This window comes from Glycine max, chromosome 10 (assembly GCF_000004515.6).
Source record: "Glycine max cultivar Williams 82 chromosome 10, Glycine_max_v4.0, whole genome shotgun sequence".
In the NCBI taxonomy this organism is placed as follows: Eukaryota; Viridiplantae; Streptophyta; class Magnoliopsida; order Fabales; family Fabaceae; genus Glycine; species Glycine max.
This window is the reverse complement of record NC_038246.2, coordinates 26,614,685-26,636,325: the sequence shown is the minus strand read 5'-3', so window position 1 is coordinate 26,636,325 and position 21,641 is coordinate 26,614,685. Positions and strand designations below refer to the sequence as shown.

Genomic DNA, 21,641 nt, shown 5'->3' with positions numbered 1-21,641 from the left:
CTCTGAATTCGTGACATTGCACTTAGTGCCACCCTTGCGCTTAGCGTGAGTAAGGGGATTTGATCTTAGCGCCAGTCGTGCGCTGAGCCTGGCTGAAGACAACTGCTGCGCTTAGTGCACTGATCTCGCGTTTAGCGTGTGGCCTTGATATTGATGCTCTACCAGATTCTTCTGTCGCGCTAAGCGCGCTGAAGCTGCACTTAGCAGTGGATGCGCACTTAGCCCACTGATGAGCTAAGCTCAATTGTCACTTTTAGCACTTCATGACTTAGCCTCTTTTTCACCTGAAATTGCACATATTTCATCATTAAATCCAATAGACATATTCTAGGGACAGCTTTAACCATAAAACAAGATTTCTTTACAAAATCACTACAAAATAACCATAAATTGGGGAACTATACAAGTTTTGGAGAATGTTTTCTATACAAAAGTTAGTCGTATAAGACGACTAACATGTGGTCACCTCATCAATGGTCAGTCTAGACAAATGATCAGCTACATAATTTTCACTTCCCTTTTTATCCTTGATCTCTAAGTCAAACTCCTACAACAATAGAGTCCATTAGATAAGTTGGGGTTCATAATCAGGTTTAACTAACGGATATCTTATAGCAACATAATCAGTAAAAACCACAATTTTAGATCCTATCAAATAAGATCTAAATTTTTCCAAAGCATATACTATTGCAAGCAATTGTTTCTCAGTTGTGGCATAATTTATTTGGGCTTCATTTAAAACCTTGCTTGCATAGTGTATGACATGAAAATTTTTATTTTTTCTTTGACCCATAACTGCTCCGACTGCATAATCACTTGCATTACACATTACTTCAAAATCTAGTGCCAATTTGGAGCAGAGGTCAATTTCTATTTCAAAGTATCAAAAGCTTCATAACATGATTTTTCAAAATGAAATGAAAATTATTTATTTAGAAGATTGCTCAAAGGTTTGGCAATTTTTGAAAAATCTTTGATAAAATGCTTGTAAAATTCGGCATGTCCCAGAAAACTTCTGATGCCTTTGACATTTTTTGGTGGTGGTAATTTTTCAATGACTTCCAGTTTAGCTATGTCGACCTCAATGCCATGCAACGAGATTTTATGACCTAGCTTTCAATCACCATGGAGTGACATTTCTCCCAGTTGAGTACCAGGTTTGTTTCAACACACCGCTTCAATACAGTGTTAAGATTAGACAGACATTTATCAAAAGAAGAGCCAAAAATAGAAAATTTGCCCATGAATAATTCAATACTTTTTTCTATGAGATCAGAAAAAATAGAAAGCATGAACCGTTGGAATGTTGTAGGAGCGCTACATGTTAGTCGGTGAATACGACTATCTTTTGTGTATAAAACTTGTGTAAATTGTATCAAACTCTTCCAATTTATCGTTATTTTGTAGTGTTATAAGTATTTTCTGTTAAATATAGGTAATAAATACTTAGTACTTCCATTTTGTGTGTTTAATAATTATTTTCTCTCAATTTCAGGTTAATTAAGCAAGCTTTGAAAAGTGTTGTTTTTCACCTTCTCGCTAAGCCAATCTACTGGCTTAGCGAGCGTCCGCTAAGCGAAACACTCATGGGCTAAGCGCAAGGAAGACTCTGGAAGAAGATGAGTTGTACAGGTTCTCTAAGCGCACCGCTTCATCTCACTAAGCCCACCGCTTCAATCCATCCACTAAGCGAGAAAGGCACGCGCTAAGCCAAAATTCACTAATGTGCGCTAAGTGGTCCAAAATTGCGCTAAGCGCACGAGCACGAACAAAGCCACCTATTTAAGCCCAAAATCAGATTTTGTGAGGGGAGTTTGGGCTGGGGTTCAGAGCTTTGCATGTCTAGAGATTCTAGAGAGAGAAAGGTCCAAGTTCTAGAGAGTTTTGAGAGATTTTGCTGTGTGAAGATCTGTAGAGACTAGAACTCGAAGTAGGAGCCGGTTTGAGAGCTTGAGATGAGTTTGTGAGTGATTATGAGATCCTAGAGGTGAAGGAGACATCCTCACCACTTGTATTTTTGCAATCTTTCATCTTGTTCTTCTCTTTGTTGTAAAGGAGGCTTCCTGGTTATGGAAAGCAAAATCCTCTATTGGATCTTCCCTGTAGGTACTTGATGTAAATATATTTCTATCTATTTAATGATGTTTTGTGTGTTCTCTATGCTATATGTTTTTCACTCCAGTATGCTTTTACCTTGATGACATAGATGCATGCTTTGTTAGGGTCATTCAATAGTGGAAACTGGTCTGATTCTAAAGTCCTTGATAGTACAAGGCTAAGTTGTCATACTATCACGAGGAATCGGGGTGCGATAATTTTGTTGTGTATGTGTGTCTTAATGCGGTCCTGGTTGAGTTTAGTCAAACAAGAGGAATCTACGGACGATGCTTGATCAAGATTAGGCTAAACTATCATGAAGAATCGGGGTTTAGTATCTCAGGAGACACCATAGGAACACATGAGCATTGTTAGATAGAGAATATCTTTTTAGCATCAAGCACCTATTAGGAAGGCCAAAGTGTTTTCTACTTGTTTTTACACATCATTTCCCTCATGTGATTTTCCTGTTTGCACAGATAGTTTACACACCTGTTCATATTCACACTTATCTTTACACACCAGACACCTATTTTCTGAAATAGCTTACCAAATAACACATGTTCCCCGAGAGTTCGATACTCAGTTCTTACCATTTTATACTACTTGTGCGATCCGGTGCACTTGCCGGAAGCGAACACTACACATACCGAAGGGCATCTTTCTATAAGCAAAAACACCGAAAGGGTGGGTAAAGGTTGTCTTTTCTTAATCTTTAGGATCAACAATGATTTGATTATATCTTGAATATCCATCAAGAAAGCAATAATATTATTGCCCTACTATTCTCTCCAGCATCTGATCCATAAATGGTAATGGAAAAAAATGATCTTTTCTGGTGGATTTGTTGAGCTTCCTGTAATCAATACACATTCTCCAACCGGTAACAATACGAGTTGGTATCAACTCATTTTTCTCATTTTTTATAATAGTCATTCCCCCCTTTTCAGGAACTACTTGTACTGGAAATACCCACTGGTTATCAGATATAGGATATATCATTCCTGCTTCTAATAGTTTGACTACCTCTTTTATTACCACTTCTTTCATTGTTGGATTAGGCGTCTTAGTGGCTGAGCTACAGGTTTATAATCCTTATCCATAAAAATTCTATGCATACAATAAGAAGCACTAATACCTATGAGGTCTGATAAGGTCCAGCCAATTGCTCTTATGTTGTCTTCCAAAATTTCCACCAATCTTTCTTCTTCTTTTCAGAGAGATTTGAATTGACAATGACTAGTTTCTACGAATTACCTGCAAGAAAAACATATTTCAAGTGTGGAGGTAAGGCTTTTAGTTTTATTGCTGCTTCCTTTGGCTTCTCTCCTTCTTTTATTTCTTCAAAGAGAGATTGGCTGTAAGGAATTTCTCTAAAGGCATCTAACTGTTGGAGACATTCTGAATTTTTGTTTGCTTCAACTTCACTTATCCCCTTTATCTTTTGGGTGCATCATGGCCTCGAAGACATTAAATTGCACTTCATCATCTTGGACTTTGACAATGAGTTTTCCATCATCTACATCAATCATTATTTTGGAAGTCTTCATAAAAGGTCTACCAAGAATTAATGGAATTTTATTGTCTTCATCCATGTCCATCACCACGAAGTCGACTGGAAACAAAAATTTGTCGACTTTTACTAACACATCTTCAATAATACCATAAGGATGCTTGATAGTTCTGTTAGCTAGTTGCAATGCCATTCTTGTGGGTCTAATTTCAACTTCTCTGATCCAAGACATAAGGTTGATGCTTGCACCTAAATCAAGAAGTGTCCTGCCTACCGATATTTTTCTAATAGTCACAGGAATTGTGAAACTACCGGGATCTCGTGATTTTTCTGGAATGGATTTTTGGATGATTGCACTGCATCCTACTTCCAGCTCTACTATTTCATCATCTGTGATTCTCCTTTTCTTTGTTAGCAATTCTTTCATGAATTTGGCATATGTTGGCATTTGCTCTAATGCTTCTGAAAAGGAAATGTTAATTTGTAGTTTCTTAAAGATATCTAAAAAATGTGAGTACTACTTTTCCTTAATTTGTTTTGTTAAGGCCTCAATTTGTTGCATCAAGTGTTTGTTTTGTGCTAGAATTTCATTTTGAGTGTCGAGTTCCATTATACCTTATCTTTGATTCGGAGCTCTATCATGATGAATTTGATAATCACTGGCAGTTATGGAGTCAATGATTACTATGGCTTCCTCTGGACTCTTGGACATCATAGTGCCTCCAACTGAGACATCAAGGATCATCTTGGTTTGAGGTCTTAAACCACTATAGAAGATATGCAGCCGTGTAGCATCATCAAAGTATTGGTTTGGGCATCTCCACAACAAAGCTTTGAATCTCTCCCATGTCTCACAGAGAGGTTCATCAGATCCTTGGGAGAAAGTCGCGATGGTGGATTTTTCACTGATCAATCTTGACGGAGGAAATATCCTCCCTATGAATTTCTCCTCCACCTCGTCCCAAGTGTTGAGGCTTTTATTTGGATGTGATTGGAGCCATGTTTTTGCCTTACCTGCTAGTGAAAATGGAAAAGTTCTGAGGTAGACAGCTTTAGCATCTTTGTCAGAAGCTCCCATTGTACTGCATAGTTCCATGAAGGTAGACAAATGTGTGTATGGATCCTCATGATCCATTCCAGCAAAGGGGTGTAAGCCAATTAGACTAAGCAGTGTTGGATTTAATTCCATGATCTTATTGCTAAAAGGAGGAATGACTATGCTATTGTAATGTTTTGGGCCTTGATGATCAACATAGTCACCCAAAGTCCTCCTTAGTGGTCTATTTCCTTCTCCTCTTTTAGCCATGTTATTTTCTACAAGTGGCTTATTAGTTCAGAGATAATCAGAAGAAGACTTACCCGGTGTTTTAGTGGTTGCTTGTTTCTTTTCTTTCTATTCTTCCTTTCCGTTTTGGTAATTTCCGGAGCAAACGACGTTGTATCTGTTGACTTTTTACCTCGCATAAAGGAAAAAAGAACACACTACAATAACCCGTAAGCACCAAGGTTACTGAAAATAAAAGTAAGAGAAAATTTATATAGAATTTAAAATGAAAGTAATAAGTACAGGGGTAAGAAAATAAAAGAGGGAATTTATACAAAATCAAGAGAAATTTACAAAGGAATTTAGCCTATCAAACTGAAAGTTTAAATCCGAAAGAACTAAGTGGATGACTCAAGTCCCCTGGCAAGCATACTAATTGTCGTTGTAGGTTTCAAATTTATAAAAGAGTTCGTCTCCACAGGGACTTGAGGTACTTAATTCATTCAGATAAAGGTTATCAGTTTAATAGTTATGTACGAATCCAATTGAATGTCATTTGATTTTGTTTTAACTAACTAAAGATATCTGAAAGTAAAAGAATAGTGAAAATAATGAATTTAAGGAAATAACGAAAATAATGGAATTAAGGGAAATATAGAATACATAATTTAGTGCATCGGAAATACAGAAATTGTGAAAACAATTTAATTAATTCAAGAAAACATAGGATTAGATTTCATCATTCATACCCTTAGTAGCCTAATAAGATTGACATGTATAAATCATTTTCTAACATTACTGATGCACCCATAGTTATCCCAAGTCAATTCCTCGCACTTGGAACCTAAGAATATTTACTAAACATTGATCCCTCGCATATGCAGTAAATATCCTAGCATTACAATTATATTCTCGTGCTTTTTGCAATCAAAACATTATGCTCTATTCCTAGCAACGTAACGTAAAGAGTAAAATCATTCGATTCAAATTCTAAGATTACTTTCCAATCTCACTTAGAATCCAATTTCATAACACTAGTGATCAAATAGAATCAAGCATTATGAGTAGAATGAAATTACCAATAATGAATAGAAAGATTAAAACATATATAATATCAAAAGGGATACATAAGGGTATAAAGATTACATCCAATCCTTAAAGAAAAACTAACCGGTCATTGTACAGAGCACAAGACTTGGAAGATAAATGACGAAGGAAGTGATCCACAGTCACAACTCTACAGTGCCTCAGCTCCACTTTTGCTCTTCTTCTTCTTATCCTAGATTTTTCTAAGGATTTTTCTTCAACTAACTATATATTTCTCTTCCCCTGCATGACTATTTATAGGAAAATCCATCTAGTGCAGGGGAAACTCATCCAGGCGAGCTAGAACTCGCCCAGGCGAGTGTGTGACTTAAGCCTGAAGTAATTAACTTGCCCAGGTGAGCGGCTTGCTTATGGGTGAAGTTTCCTCTTTAGCCCAGGTGAGCTAGATGCTAGCCTGGGCAAATTTCAGGCCAGAAATCTCCATGAAATGACCGTTTTTCCCTTCCTTAAAGCTTTGTTTTTGGATTCATCAAACAAACATAAAAAACCTATAGAATCATGGATGAATATTTTATATTTAAGCAACAATATTAGTAAATATACAATATATATAAACATGTAGATTCAAGGGTACTTTGGAAGAAAACTATTACAATTAAAGGATAAGTGCTAACAATCTAATCCCAAAAACAATTGAAATTTGGCACTTATCAATTCCTTTCCTAATTTTGAATTTAATCACAGATTGTTTGGATGATATTCCAGCCTAATTTGCAATCTTAATATTTAAGGAAAATTCAATTGAACTAACTCTAATGACATTGATTGAACCTTCATAAGTTGATCATTCTCTGTAGAACTATGATAATTTGATTTGCATTGGTTTGGTGAACTAGGTTGATCTCATTCATATTCTGTTATTCTATTCTAAAAACTGTATTCTATTTTTTTAATTATATTTTTGAGTTTTCGTAATCCTATACATTGCCTACAAACTATATGTTGAAATTCCCCCTGCTATTTATAAGTGACTTGAAGTAGGAACCAAATTGAATTGTATCTCTAAGTTGACCTAGGTTAATCATGTATTGTAGATTTTCCTAGTTTTATTTGTTTTGGAACAATTCGACAATCGTTATCACTACTCTACTCTACTGGTCAATGTAAAACATTAACAAGATCAATGCAATATTTCAAACAATTAGTGTATGAAGAAAGATCATGCAAAATGTTGTAAAATACAAAACATGCAGTACAATAAATTTTGCAGTACAGGATTAACCTAGGTTGACTCAGGGATACAATTTAATTTGTTTCCTACTTCAATTGGCTTATAAACAGTAGGGGAATTTCAATGAATAGTTTATAGGCACTATAAAGGAATGCGAAAACACAACAAACAGAATTGCAAAAAGGGAACATAGTTTTTGGAACAAAATAACGAAATATGAATCAGAAAAATCCAATTCACCAAACCAATGCAAATTGAATTATCACAGTTCTGCAAGGAATGATCATGTTGTGAAAGTTCAATCAATGTCATTAGAGTTAGTTCAATCGAATTAATCCCTAATTTGATTGAGATCACAAATTAGGTTGCAACATCATCCAAACAATATGTGATTAAATTTTGAAATTAGGAAATGAATCCATAACCTATTTCGTTTTCAATCCTAAGCATATTCATAATTATGGGTGTTCGTGGGTCGATTCGGATCGGTTTTGATCAAATTTAGGACCCAACCCAATCAAATTTGATCGGTTCGGTTTGGTTCAGTTTTCACAATTTTTTTTAACCTAACCCATCCCAACCCATTCATGAACGGTTTAGTTCAGTTTTCACAATTTTTTAACCCAACCCAACCCATTCATGAACGTTTTGGTTCGGTTCAGGCCAACGGATTACCCATTTATATTTGGTCTTTTTTTTCTTAGAACTACTATTTTATATCACGATTCTTTCAAATATCCAATACAATTAACACAATATTATCAAATGTCTGAAAGTAGTAAAACTTATTCATTTAGCACCATCAACATAATATTCTAAAATAGACTAATAGAAATTAAAACAAAAATATTATTCAACGAGATTCACTATAATAGTTTGAAACACAATTATTTCGTAAAAAATAATTTCTTGCAACACATTTGCTAAAACAAATGAACAAAATATGATCCATTAATATTATAAACATGGTAGAAAAAATAAATATGAAAAAAGGTGAAACAAATAACAATGTACCAGAAAGTAATACTTTAAGAAGTTCCGACACTACTAATCCTAACACTTGGAGTCCCAATACTTGTAGTATTTAAAGCCAAACCAAACAACTCTAAAAATTTAAGCACAACCCTGTTAGCACAAAAATTAATTGATATTTTATACAAATATAAAAAATGAAATAAGAGATCACACACCTGATTCAATCTCTTTTGCTTCATTTATTTCAACTTGTAAGTTATTAACTTTTTGCTTAGTTGATCAAAGCCAATTTTGGACACAAATGAGAGCTTCAATAGTAGTAGGACTCAAGGAACTACAAAATTAATCTAGAATTCTACCCCTAGTACTAAATGTAGACTTTGATGATACAGTAGATACAAGAATAACCAATAAAAAATGTCAAACTCAGCGTCATCATCTTCAACATTATCCTCCAAATACCTATCTAACTCATTTTTTTGCCCCTCACATATGCATGTGTCATACCCTAATTTTGTCCGGGGATTATTACTTGATGACATGCAACCTTTGATTGGTCGTTTCAAGATACTTGGCACCCTTTGTTGCACAATATGTAAGTCTCGAGACGCGCTGGAAGTCAAAAGGAAGCAGGGTTATGCGATCCGTGAAATTCTGTAGTGCGGCGGAAACCAAAAGGAGGTGTTCTTGCGCAATCCGTGAGTTTTTGTAACTTCTTCGAAAGCTAAAAAAGAGTAAATACATGATCCGTAAGGATTTGTAACCTTACGGAAAGAAAATAAGTATCGTTACGAAATTTGTAAAGTTTCGTAACGTTACGGAAAAAGAATCGCCAAAAAAATAGAAGGGGTGCATTTAGTAAAAAGGGGGATACAAATAGCAATTAAGCCCACTTGGGCCTTCCAGATTCTTCCTCCAGAAGGCTGTTGCTTCTGGAGGAAGCAACCTTGCTCGCCTGGGCGAGCTAGGTGGCAAGCTCCTCCCCTATTTTGCTATAAATAGGGGGAGGAGTGAAGAGGGAAGGGGTTCAGCCTTCTTGGCACTTCGTATTCTCTTAAATTTGCTGAGGAAAATTGTTTCCATGAAGAAAATCCAAGCCGAGGCGCTTTCGTAACGTTTCCGTGAGTAATTACGCGAAGTTTTTCAACCGTTCTTCGACATCCATCGTTCGTTCTTCGTTTTCTTCGGTCTTCAACTGGTAAGTACCCTAAACCGAGCTTTTCAATTCATTCTATGTACCCGTGGTGGTCCCCATTTTGCTTCATGTATTTTTATTCTCGTTTTCATTTACTTTCCATACCCCCTTTTGACGTGCTTTAGTCATTTGCTTAAGTCATTTTCTCGCCTAATCAAAAAATAAAATAAATTTCCACCGATCATTTGATTTGTAATATCCGTTAATTTCTGTTAAAATGAATTCTGACCGTTCGGTCTTGCCGTAACCACGTTGGAAATAAAAAAAGAGGTAAAATAATAATATAATATTCAAAAAATACCTTTTAGTAAAATGAAGCAAAAAAAATCAATCGGACATTTTCTCTTTGGGATTTTTCATTCTTAATCGAATTAACTAATAACTAAAGTGAAACTAAGGCTAAAACCAACTCGCCTAGTCAAGCTCGTCCACAAAAAAAGTCACTAAAAAGGGTTTGAAAGTTTATCATTTCAGTTTTTTCCTTATCAAGTAAATGGATCATTTTTAAGGTCCAACGCCTTAAAATGATCACCTTTCAAGTAAAAAGAATCGCTTGATTCACGCTTAAGAAAGACCTACGTAGGTTTGATTTCCTCTTCGATGGAGGGTACGTAGGAGCAAAAGCCTCGCTTTTGTCAACCTCAAAAAAATAAAAAGGAATAAAAGGTAAGATAACACAAATTCACAATTCTAAAAAATAAGCTGTTGTCCTTTGAGAAAAAGGTGAGAGGTGCTAATACCTTCCTCAAACATAAATACAACTCCCGATCTTAGAATTTTCATTTTGACCGGTTTCCTTCGGTTTTTTTGACGTTTTCCACAAATAAATGTTGGTGGCGACTCCGCGCATCTTTCCTCCTTTGGAAAGCGCACCCGTGAGCCTCGCCTCGCTCGCCCGCAATAGGGCATGTTGCGACACCATGAACTATCCATTCAACATCATTCAAACTATGAGCAGAACATCGCATATGCATGAACTCTCCATTCAACAAAGTATGCCCATTCCAAAAATTCAATGCTCTAGCTAAATATGAAATAGCCAAGTTATTAACACTTGCATCATCCACTATTACACAAAAAACTTTTGAAATCCCCATTCTTTTAAACAATTCTCTAGGGTTATCCCTATGGTTTGACTTTTGTGATCAGAAATCAAACAAAATTTTAATATTTTTTTATTCAACTCCCACCCTTCATTTTCAACAAACTTAAAGGCAAGTTCATCAATAATTATCATCTTTGCAAGTGCTATTAGAGTCTGCTCTAGATTAAAATCAACAAGTTTCATACTATATTAGGGTCACTCTCATTATCACTTCCAAAAATAATTGTCTTTTGCTATTTATCAACCTACCTGTGTGGTTTTTTCTTACATTGTTGGAACACATGTCTTCTCAAGTTAGAGGTTCCATATATAGAACTAGCTGCTGCATATGAAGTATTATAGTATTTACAATAAGCCCTACCACCTTTTTTCTTAATAAAATGTTCCTAAACATTAGAAGGGGGTCTAGCAACTTTTTTTTCCTTACCTTTGCTTGTGTAGATTCAGGTTGTTGTCCTTGCCCTTGTTGTGGTGGAGTTTCATGTCCTTGTGGTTGTGAAGGAGCTCTTGTCCCTTGCTGTGATGGACTTTTAGTATGACATGGAGAGAGAGTTCTAATTGATGTAATTGGAGATGAATAATTAACACTCCTTGTACCACTTTTCTTTTCCAATTGTCTCATTTGCAAATTCTAAAAAACCTATCCACAATAAAACATTACACAATTTACACCTTTATTGGAGAATTTCAAATTGATTTCAACTTTTTTATTTAATTCCCAAAACCTCATGCTAACCACTAATGCCTGAATCCTCGAGGAAATCATTCCAAGAATCAAACTGAAAAATAAATCAGGAGGCTGTCGCTCAAAATAAATCAATTCTAGAGAATAAAAAAGTATGCTACTTATTTGAAATCTAAAAAATCAGGAGGCTGTCGGTCAAAATAAAATAACCGTATCATGATAAAAAAAAGTCTTGATCTAGATAAATATCTATATCAACACAATATATTTTTCCAAAAACTAAATTAGGGTTCATGTAAATTAGAAAAAATAACCAAATTTTATCTGGGCATCAAACAAATCAACAAATATGAATCCCAATAATCTAATTGTAATAGTTACTTTGATACCACATAGAGTTTTATTAATATTTATAAAAATAAGTGACGTGCACAACACACCATCAAAAAATAAAGTGGTATATAAAAAGAGTTGTTAATTATGTTTGTTGGTGAAGAAAATTCAATAGTTGAAAGTGTATGTAGAGAAACATGAAACATGGTTTGTTGTAAAGTGAATGGATTGTTATCTGCTGACTGAGAAACAAAGTGGCACGACACAGCACAGCCGAGCGCGGGTTCTCCTTTCAGTCCAAGTTTGGAAGAGTTTTATAACTACTAAAAAATTAGGTTAAATTCAAATTTTAGCCCTATATAAGAAAAAAAAGAGTTTTTGATTTTATCCTAACAAGAGAAAATCTTTTAAAATTAGTTCTTGTTATATATAAAGAAAAAATAGGATAATAATTAGACCAATTTTATGAGTTTTTTTATTTAAAAAACATCTTGAACTAACGTTTCTTTTTATGGATTTTTCTTATCTCTTTCTATCCTTTCCATTTTCTTAAAGTTTGATTTCAATATTTTTTATAAAATTTATCAATTGTTAAAATTAATCTTATATCACAATATAAGTTATTTATCATAAATTTTAATTATATATAAAACATTTATCACAATGTGTTATTGGCTTCTTGCGGTGACGAGGTAGATTTATCCCCTAACTTATTAAATTGTTACTATTTTATTAAAAGCACTAAAGGAAATAATGCATTACCACACCTTCCTTGATTGTCAATTTTTTTTTGTTTTTAACACACACACACGCACACACACACACACACACACACACACACACACACACACACACACATATATATATATATATATATAATAAAATTTATATTTTAATTACGAGTTCACGGATGTGTTCAATGGGTCAACAGATCTATAAATCTAAACCCGTGACCCAACCTGTACATGAACAGTTTTGATCGGTTTGATTTGGTTTTGACCTAAATACATAAATGACCCAACCCAAAGTGTTCGGATCGGTTTGAATCAGTTTGGGTTCGTGGGTGACTCATACCTGTGAACACCCCTATTCATAATCATGAAAATTGAAAATAGGATTGAAGAAAAAGATGAACATTCACATAGAATAGAAATACTAAATCAGAACTCAAATTCAGCCTTGATTAGAGTGAATCCTTGGATTGATTAAGTGTTTAGCCTTCCATGATCATCACAAGTGGAAGAGCAACGAAATTTGTGAAACAAGAAGGAAGAATAGAAGTGAAAATAGGAAGAAGAGTGAACAACAATTGAGAGAAAAAGAGAGAAAAGATTTTGATCATAAAGCTTGCACAACAAGTAACTAAATTTGTTTTTGTACAAAATAAAGTAACTAACTAACTTTCACTAATATATATCGCTACTACTCAAAAGGAAGGGATGGAACCTGATTAGGCCTATCTAATCTACCTAATTAAACTAATTACACAGAGCAAAGCCCAAATTCGCAACCCAATTATTCATGAGACAGATGAGATGGTTGGAGTTCCTTAAGGACTATGACTTTGAGCTTAGTTACCACCCAATTAAAGCCAATGTAGTGGTTGACGCCTTGAGTAGGAAATCCTTGCATATATCTGCATTGATGATTCAGAAGTTGAACCTCATTGAACAATTTAGAGACATGAGCCTTGTGTGTGAGCTTACCCCTAAGACTGTGAGGTTAGGTATGTTAAAAGTAACTAATGGGTTGGTAGATGAGATTATAAAAGGTTAGAGATTAGATCCTCTTTTTTCAACCCAGTCAGAGAACATAGCCCAAGGTAAGGAGAGTAGTTTTAGTTTGGGACAAGATGAAGTTTTGAAAATCCAAGATAATATTTGTGTGCCTAATCCTTGAGGAAGGGAATGGGAATATCTTGAGTATTCACCCCGGAGCCACCAAGATGTATCAAGACCTCAAAAAGATGTTATGGCAGTCTGGTATGAAGAAGGAGGTAGTCAAGTTTACGTATGCATGTCTAGTGTGTTGGAAAGCTAAGGTAGAACACCAAAAACCTCTAAGTTTGTTACAACCAACAATAATATATTTAAGTTCATATTGTATTAGCTTAGTCAACTTCAATGCATTTATTTAAACTAACAATCAATAACAATAGCAAGCAAAAAATAAATAACATACACATAAGATTAAGTTCTTAATGGAAAACATTTTTTATTTTATTTTATGGGTACAACCCCAAAAAAATCAAGAGCAAGTTGGGACAATGAATTGGGAGTGTCGTCAATGACTAGAATTTCAACCCGGAACTTGGGTTCTTTAGTTTCTTGAATTTACCTATTAGATTGGTGTTGTTTAGGAGCTTCTTTAAGGTTTTTGCAAGGGATGTTTTGGCTTGATGTATAGCCTCCTTTGAGATAGGTGGGTTAGGGGAACAAAATAGAGGAATGGATGGATGTGGACGTAGCTATGAAGGGAATGAGGAGTTGTGGCAATGGATAAAACTAATTTGGTTTAATTACTCATTTAATTGTTCTTATAATTGCACAAACTTTACCTTGTAGTCCTCATGCTTAAAAATCATCCATTTTAGTCGCTACACATGCCATTTGTGATCCTTTTTAGTCCCTATACATAACATTTTTAATCTTTGTTAGGTCTAGCTGACCACTCTTTTCATCTATGTTGGATTTTGATGGATAACAGTAAATATAAATTATTAATGTTCTAATGAGTTTTTGACAAGTGACAGGATCAACGTGTTAAAGAATTTAACTGTATTATGCGTGAATCGTTCACACTCCAAGAGAAAATGTACTTTTAATTATTTAAACTGGCATCCAACGCACTAAAACCAAAGAGCGTCCACTCATTATGGTAATTAGTGTTATACACTGCATCGTGTTAACTCTCGCATCCATCCAGTAAGAGACTAACAGATTCTTTTGAAATGATCAACATTGATCAATAAGCTTATGATAGCCAGAAAAAGGAAGTACACATGCTCTATCTCATACAAATTTATTTTGCCTTTCTTTATCTTGAAATGCCAACATTTGAATTTAAGGAAATGACAAAATAGAAGAGAATAGAAAGTATTCACAAAATATTCTTATAAGGTCACTATCATCAGGGGCAAGGAGCACATGGCACTGTATGTACTATCGCTCATTTCCTTGCAAATTATAGCATGAAATGTAGCCTTATCTTCCAGTGTGAGATAACGGTCTTTTAAAGGAATCAAGATTGATCTCATAACGAATCTTTCTCTGAAGTCTATAAAAGGCGGTCTCTACTAACAAACAAAGAACGAAAACACTGGATGACTAATTTAAAATTGTCATATATTTATCCTTTGCTAAGAAAAGTTATCTTGTATTTGAGCTTTATTGTTTATTCACTCATTGAGTGTTATTGAATACTTGTATAGCTAGAAGTGGCAGGTTAGAATATTTGTCTTGTAATCAAGTTTTGATTAGTAAAATCCTTTACTATTGAGTAAAGGAGAACTAGATGTAGCTCAGGTTGAGTGATTTAGTATACACCAAGTGTTTCTACTTCCCTCCTTCATGGTTTATTAAGTGTTCTATTAGTACTCTCTGCCACTTCTTTAATACCAAGTATTTATTTGAAAAACTATTTTAAAGACTCTGTCATATTAAGTCACTGGATGATCAAACATGTCTTTATTAAAAGTTGTTTTTCTCTTCAGTCAATGACTTACCATACATATACTTTTCTATCTATATTTATTCTAAAAGTTATGAAAAGTTATTATCCTTTATATACACACTATTCAACCCCCATTTTAGTGTAATTTTTGTTATTTCAATCCTTTTTTAGTTTCTATTGACTAAACTTAGGGACTAAAAGGAATTAAAATAGTATATATAAAAACTAAAAGAGATAATTTTGAAGTATAGAGACTAATAGGTAAAGTTTGTACATCTATAGGAACCAAATGAGTAAATTTGCACGCCACAAATATAATTTTCCGAATTTCACACTCTATATGTTTTACCATTCCCCAATGATAAGATAATATGCATGTGTCTCAAATTCTCAGTAAAAGATCACCACAATTCTAGAGCATGCATGATGTGCCATCATTTTCTTCTATTTTCTAAACCCTTTTTGCACCATTTTAATTATTGATTGGTCTTAATTGTCAAATTTATTAGGCAGTTTTATTATTTGGGCCCATTCAGCTAATTTGATGTTTTTAATCTAATTTCAGGAATTAATGAAGCATTGGGCTTGAATCTAGAATTGGGCTTGGACTTGAAGAGGGCAGACTAATTTATTCTATAAAATTAGATCTTATCTTATCTAGATATTATTTAGATTTGATCTCATCTAGATATTATTTCATCTAGATCTTATCTTATCTTATCTTATCTAGATTTGATTTGATTTTACTTATGGGCTTGGATTTAAAACATATTTGTAAGCTTTGGGGCTGGAAAAAAAACTATATAACAGCACCAAGGGTCTAGTTTAGGGGGCTCCCTCTCTCCCTCGCGGGAGACTCTCTCTCTCTCCTCTCTCTCTTCTATTTTTCGTTTTTAGTTTTAGTCTCTCTTCTCTTTCTCTTTTATTTTCGTTTTTTTACAATTCCAGTTCAGACTTTTAGTTTTATCAATAAAATTTCATTCTCTATTTGATTAGTGGAAGGCTAAGTCCGCAGCGTTGTTTTCCCTTGAGGATCAAGCACAGTTCTCTTTGAGGTTCTATTATCACTGTTAAATTCTGTTTAGTTTTTCCTCTTCACTAATTACTTTGAATTTGTTGCTTTTAATTCATGCATGCTTAGTGCTTGATTAATTATCTCTGCGCTTAATTTACGTTCATGCTTAATGATCGTTTATGAGTAATTGGTGTATGTGATGCTTAATCACATAATGAATGCCTTATGTTGAATTTCGCTTAGTAATTTAATTTAGGGTTGGATTAAGTGGTTAAACTGATAAAGGATAAACTCTCGTAACCTAGGATAAGAGACTTGCTTGTGAATCAAGGGGAAGCAACGTGTTTTAATTCTGATATTTTCTAATTCACATATATTCGCTGTTTAATTTACAAAAGCAAACACCCCCCCCCCCCCATCGTTACTGTTACTATTACTGCAAGTATATTATGAACATTTGGCTTGTCACTGCTCGTTGGGAAACGACCTAGGATCACTTCCTAGTTACTACATTTTAATGTTTATTTGATTCGGGTACGGCCTCGATCAATGCATCAGTCATCAGATTTTGTAATTTATCACAACAATAATATAACAATCAAATCAATAGTTCTAGAATAAATAATAACTTTGTCTAGAGGCACGAAATCTAATGTTAAGCTATCTATTGTCTAAAATTATTTTGCCACTCATTTTTATAAAGTTTTGTTCTTAAACTTATTTTCAGGGTTCTCGATGTTTCGAGAATCGGTTTTTCATGAATCTTATACGCTATCCTATGGTTTCACACCTAACAAACTCATTTTTGAGGTCAAAAATTTAAGAAAAACAGTCCATACAACTATAACAATCAGTTCAATTTCATGATAGAAATTTATTCTACAAAATGTCCTTAATCTTGTTTTATTCATAACTTTTGTTAGAAAACACTAATTTAAGTGAAATTTAAGGCTAACCCTAAGTTTTCACATCCAAAGAACTCATTTTTAACCTTAAAACTTCAAGAAAAAACCATATTACATATTTTCTGTAACATCCCATCTTTCATAAAATAAATTAAAAAGGATTTTGTAATTAAATAAATAAGAAAAAATAGTTTTATTAATTAAAATAATGATTTTAAGGTAAATAAAATAAATATATGTCCTTAGAAAAAAATGTTTTATTTATTCATTTGATAGGGAGAAAAATAGAGTTTCTTTTCATAAAATGATAAAATAAAGGAAAATAGAGTAATTAATAGGTCATAAGTACCCTAGTTATAAATAGAGACATATTAGGTCAGTTTTCATATTTACGATACGTCTCTACGCTTTCTCTCCCTCTCAATTTTGTTTTCCCTTCTTCCTATCCCAAAACCCTTTCTTTTTTCCGCATACAGCCAAACCTACCTCAATAAAACAATGATCCCAGACTCTTTATCCCGCATACACCCTGATGTAGCTTCATGTAGAGCTTGTAGGCCTTGGATCTCCTTCATCAATGGAGTCATTTTCTTCTTGCAGATCAATGACAGCGGAATGGAGAAGGAGGAAAGGTTATTGGAGATGCCACTTCAAGCAGAAGATGAGTCAAGAACAAGCTCACCACCATAGGAAGCCATGGATAAGAGCTTGAAGGTAGGAGAAGATAAGTGGAGGGACAGGGAGAGAAGGGGCATGAAATTTATGCCTCAAATGAGGTCTAAACTTTGAAGTGGAATTTCTCAAATGATCAAAGTTAAAAAAATGCACACACAAAGCCTTTATTTATAGCCTAAGTGTCACACAAAATTGGAGGGAAATTTGAATTTCTATTCAAATTTCACTTGAATTTGAATTTGAATTTTTGGAGCCAATTTTGAAGCCAAAACTTCACTAATTATGATTAGTGAATTTTAGCTATGGTTCAGCCCACTAATCCAAGATCAAGTCCAAGATTCTCCACTAAGTGTGCTTAGGTGTCATGAGGCAAGTAAAGCATGAAGGACATGCACAAAGTGTTACTATATGATGTGGCAATGGGGTGTAACTAGCAAATGTTCACCTCCCCCTTAGGATGGTCCAAAATTTAATTGGGTTGGACTTCTCCTAATTCAATTAAATTTCTCTCCCAACACACACACATCAAATTGTGCACTTAATGCATGTGAAATCACAAAACTACCCCTAATACAAAAACTAGTCTAGGTGCCCTAAAATACAAGGGCTGAAAAATCCTACATTACTAGGGTACCCTCCCTACACTATGGAGCCCTAAATACAAGTCCCACAAATAATGAAACCCTAATCTAATATGTACAAAGATAAGTGGGCTTATACTTAGCCCATGGGCCCAAAATCTACCCTAAGGCTCATGAGAATCCTAGGGCCTTCTCCAGCATCTCTGGCTCAATCTTCTTAGAGTCTTCTATCCAATGCCCTTGTGGGTAGGATTGAATAATGCTAACCGTTGGATCGTCATGAAATCGGACACCAGGTTCGGAACGAATTTTCTCACATCTCCACCGTTGGAATTTGTGAAATAATGTTTGTGGCGAGAGCAATTTCCCTTGGATGGGGACAGTGAAATGGAGTTTCAATCCTTTTTCCTTCTCTCTAATGTTTGGAAACCCTAGCAGAGAAAGCAGAGGAAAAGCTTGGGGATTCTTGAGAAATCGATAAAGATGTTGCTATCACTACTAGACTACCCACGTGAGCCCGCTAAGAGGTAAGTGGTGAATTTATCACAATTGAAGTTAGAATGAACATGTGTAGGGATCTTTAGAGGATCAAATTTAGGTTTATTTTTGGATGTTTATTGTATTGTAATTTTTCCTATATGATTATGTGAAATTGTTGAGGGGTGTTACTCCTCATGTTGTTAGAAGCATTTTTGTATAATTTGTTTGTGTTTTGGATAAGATTTACTAGATTAGCATGATAAATTGTTATATTGGGATCATGAAATTATGATTGAAATTTTTTATAAGTAATAAATTGAATATGTGATGAATTGTGAGATAACATGTTTCTTTGAGATTATAACATTGTTATTGAGATTGAGTATAAGTGCAAAGCTGAACATGTGTTAATTTGCGAGATATACATAATCATGTGATGGTGGATTGTGACATTGTGAGATGTTAAATTGTGGACATGAGATATGGTTGTGAATAAGTGTGTGGTTAATACTTAATGTGACAATTACTTGTGTTGTGAGTTATGAATTATACAATAATCCGACTGGTGTTTACCTTGAGAAACATGTTTATGCGTGAGGTGTTAAAATGAAAGTGTAGGGTTCCAAGTTAAGAACCTGAGGTGTTAAATTGTAGTGCAATGCACGAGGTGTTAAAAGAAAAGTGTAGGGTTTCAAGTTAGGAACCCGAGGTGTTAAATTGTAGTGCAATGTGTTTGAAAACAAGTGTGAGGTCGTGGATATAGTATAATTCATGAGCAGAGTCTGGATGCAAAAGTTGTTTTAGGGGTTTGACCTGAATCAGGAAGGTGAGGCCTGATTCTTTGAAGTCTAGGCCTTGGGGGTAAATACACTCGGTTTGAGTGCTCCTTTAAGCCTATGTTGATCCCATATGGTTGGAGCATTCTCGCAAAACAAAGTGACCCTGACTGGTCACTTTATAATTTTACTTAGTGAGAGTAACCTGACATATCCATTGTGTGGCGTGTCTTGTTATGTACTCTTAAGCGCCCTGATGTTGTTTTTCACTGACACGGTACCACATTGCATATAGACTTGAGTCTTAGTATAATTGTTGAATAACGACTTGAATTATTTATTATGAAATTAATAAGTGTTGTTACGTCTTGACTTGAGTGTGTGATTCATTTGTAACGTGATTGCTATTGAAAAATGAATTTTAAATGATAAAGTGGTGAAGTAACATGGATTGTATTAAGTTAACCTATGTTATAAATACTTCTATAATTTATATTGATTATGTCTTTGTTTATCTGTATTTTATTTAGAAACATGATAACTCATTCCTTGTGTGTTGTTTGTGTTTGGATCTTGTGATGATGCCGAACCTTGTGTTCTTGGGGCCAGATGACTAGGTGGATGACTTTAAAGAAGCTCGTGCTAGAGGACATTGGGACATGAGTTTTTAGTTTAATTGCATGATGTTATTTTACTTTATTTTATTCCATTGTTTAACAAGATTTCTTTTGTAAACTTTGATGGCCATGTTCTAAACCGAATATGTTTTTAATAAATTTTATTTGGTAATAGTGAATTGAATGTCACCCTTTTACCCACATGAGCTCTTTTATGCTTAAAATAAAATCATTTAGTTAATTATGCATTTTTATATGTATGTCGGGGTAAAGGGTGTCATAGTTTCAGTCATGGCAGCAGATACAAAATTTTAACCATCAATACAATATGCAATGAAGTCTAGCTTCCAAAGATAACAATGTTTGGGTTCAAGAAGCAAAAAGCCCCCCCCCCCCCTACCTTGAATGAAGCTTGCACGAAATGCTCAAAGGAACAAGGGCTCAGATCTTGAAGTCTAAAGCTTCAAAGAATAAAAGCAAAATTTTGGAACAAAAAAATAAGAGCTTTGCATGAAAATGATGGACAAATATGAAGAAAAGAGAGGTTTAAGAGTTTCTTACCAAAGCTTTGAGAGAAGAAGTCTCAAGAACACTAGTATGGTGCTTACAAGAAGAAGGAAATGGTGGCCTATCCTCCCATGAAGATCTCATGCGAGAGGAAGAAGAATGAGGTTCCAGGTTTTTCATTTGTGAAAGAAATGATGAGTTAATGACCTAAGGCTAGTGTTAAGCTCAATTGACAAGCATGAATGATCCCTTTGATGGCCATGGTTAACGTGCAAAAGGGTGCCATAAATGGGTGCTTTTGAATTTTTAACAAAAAATGGATAAAGTAGACATAAGAAAAAATGGTAAAAATTACACACACACACACGCAGTGCAATTCTTGCACAAATGAAAATCTATCTTAAACAGTTTCTATTTCTCTATCAAGTTTCACTAAACCAATCACACATACACACACACACACACACATATAATCACTGCAATTAAATACATACATACATAGATGACAACACAAAGTTTCCTCTGTTTGTCTGAATTGTAATTTTTTGTCAGGGTGTTACTCACTGTATTATGGATTTCCACATTGAGAATCCCTTATTGGGTGATTGTCTTTGTCTATAACATCTTGGCAAAGGTTAGCAGAATAGTAGGCTATATGGTAGAATCATCTCATATAAATTGGTATATATACTAGTCTGATGAGCTCAAGCTTGGTTCAGTCGTGTTCTTTGGTGCACATCAATTTCATATTGACTAGGTTAACTATTAGGCCTCATAGCTGCATATAAGATAAGTATTCTGCCTATGTTTTAAATCCAAGATTTAGTCTTAAGAAAACAAAATTGGATCCCTTTGGCACTTCAAAAGTCATGATTTGCACTCATTATTCAACACCACTAATTGTTCTCTTATGCAACACATAGTTATGCAAAAACAGAGTTCTTTTGTTAATGGTTTACTGGTTTAAA

At 34.4% G+C, this 21,641-nt stretch overlaps 1 pseudogene; it reads right to left on the bottom strand.

Annotated features, from left to right (window-relative positions):
* Nucleotides 1-565: 565 nt before the first annotated feature.
* LOC106794816 (uncharacterized) overlaps nt 566-21,641 on the bottom strand; it is a 189,022-nt pseudogene continuing 167,946 nt past the window's right edge.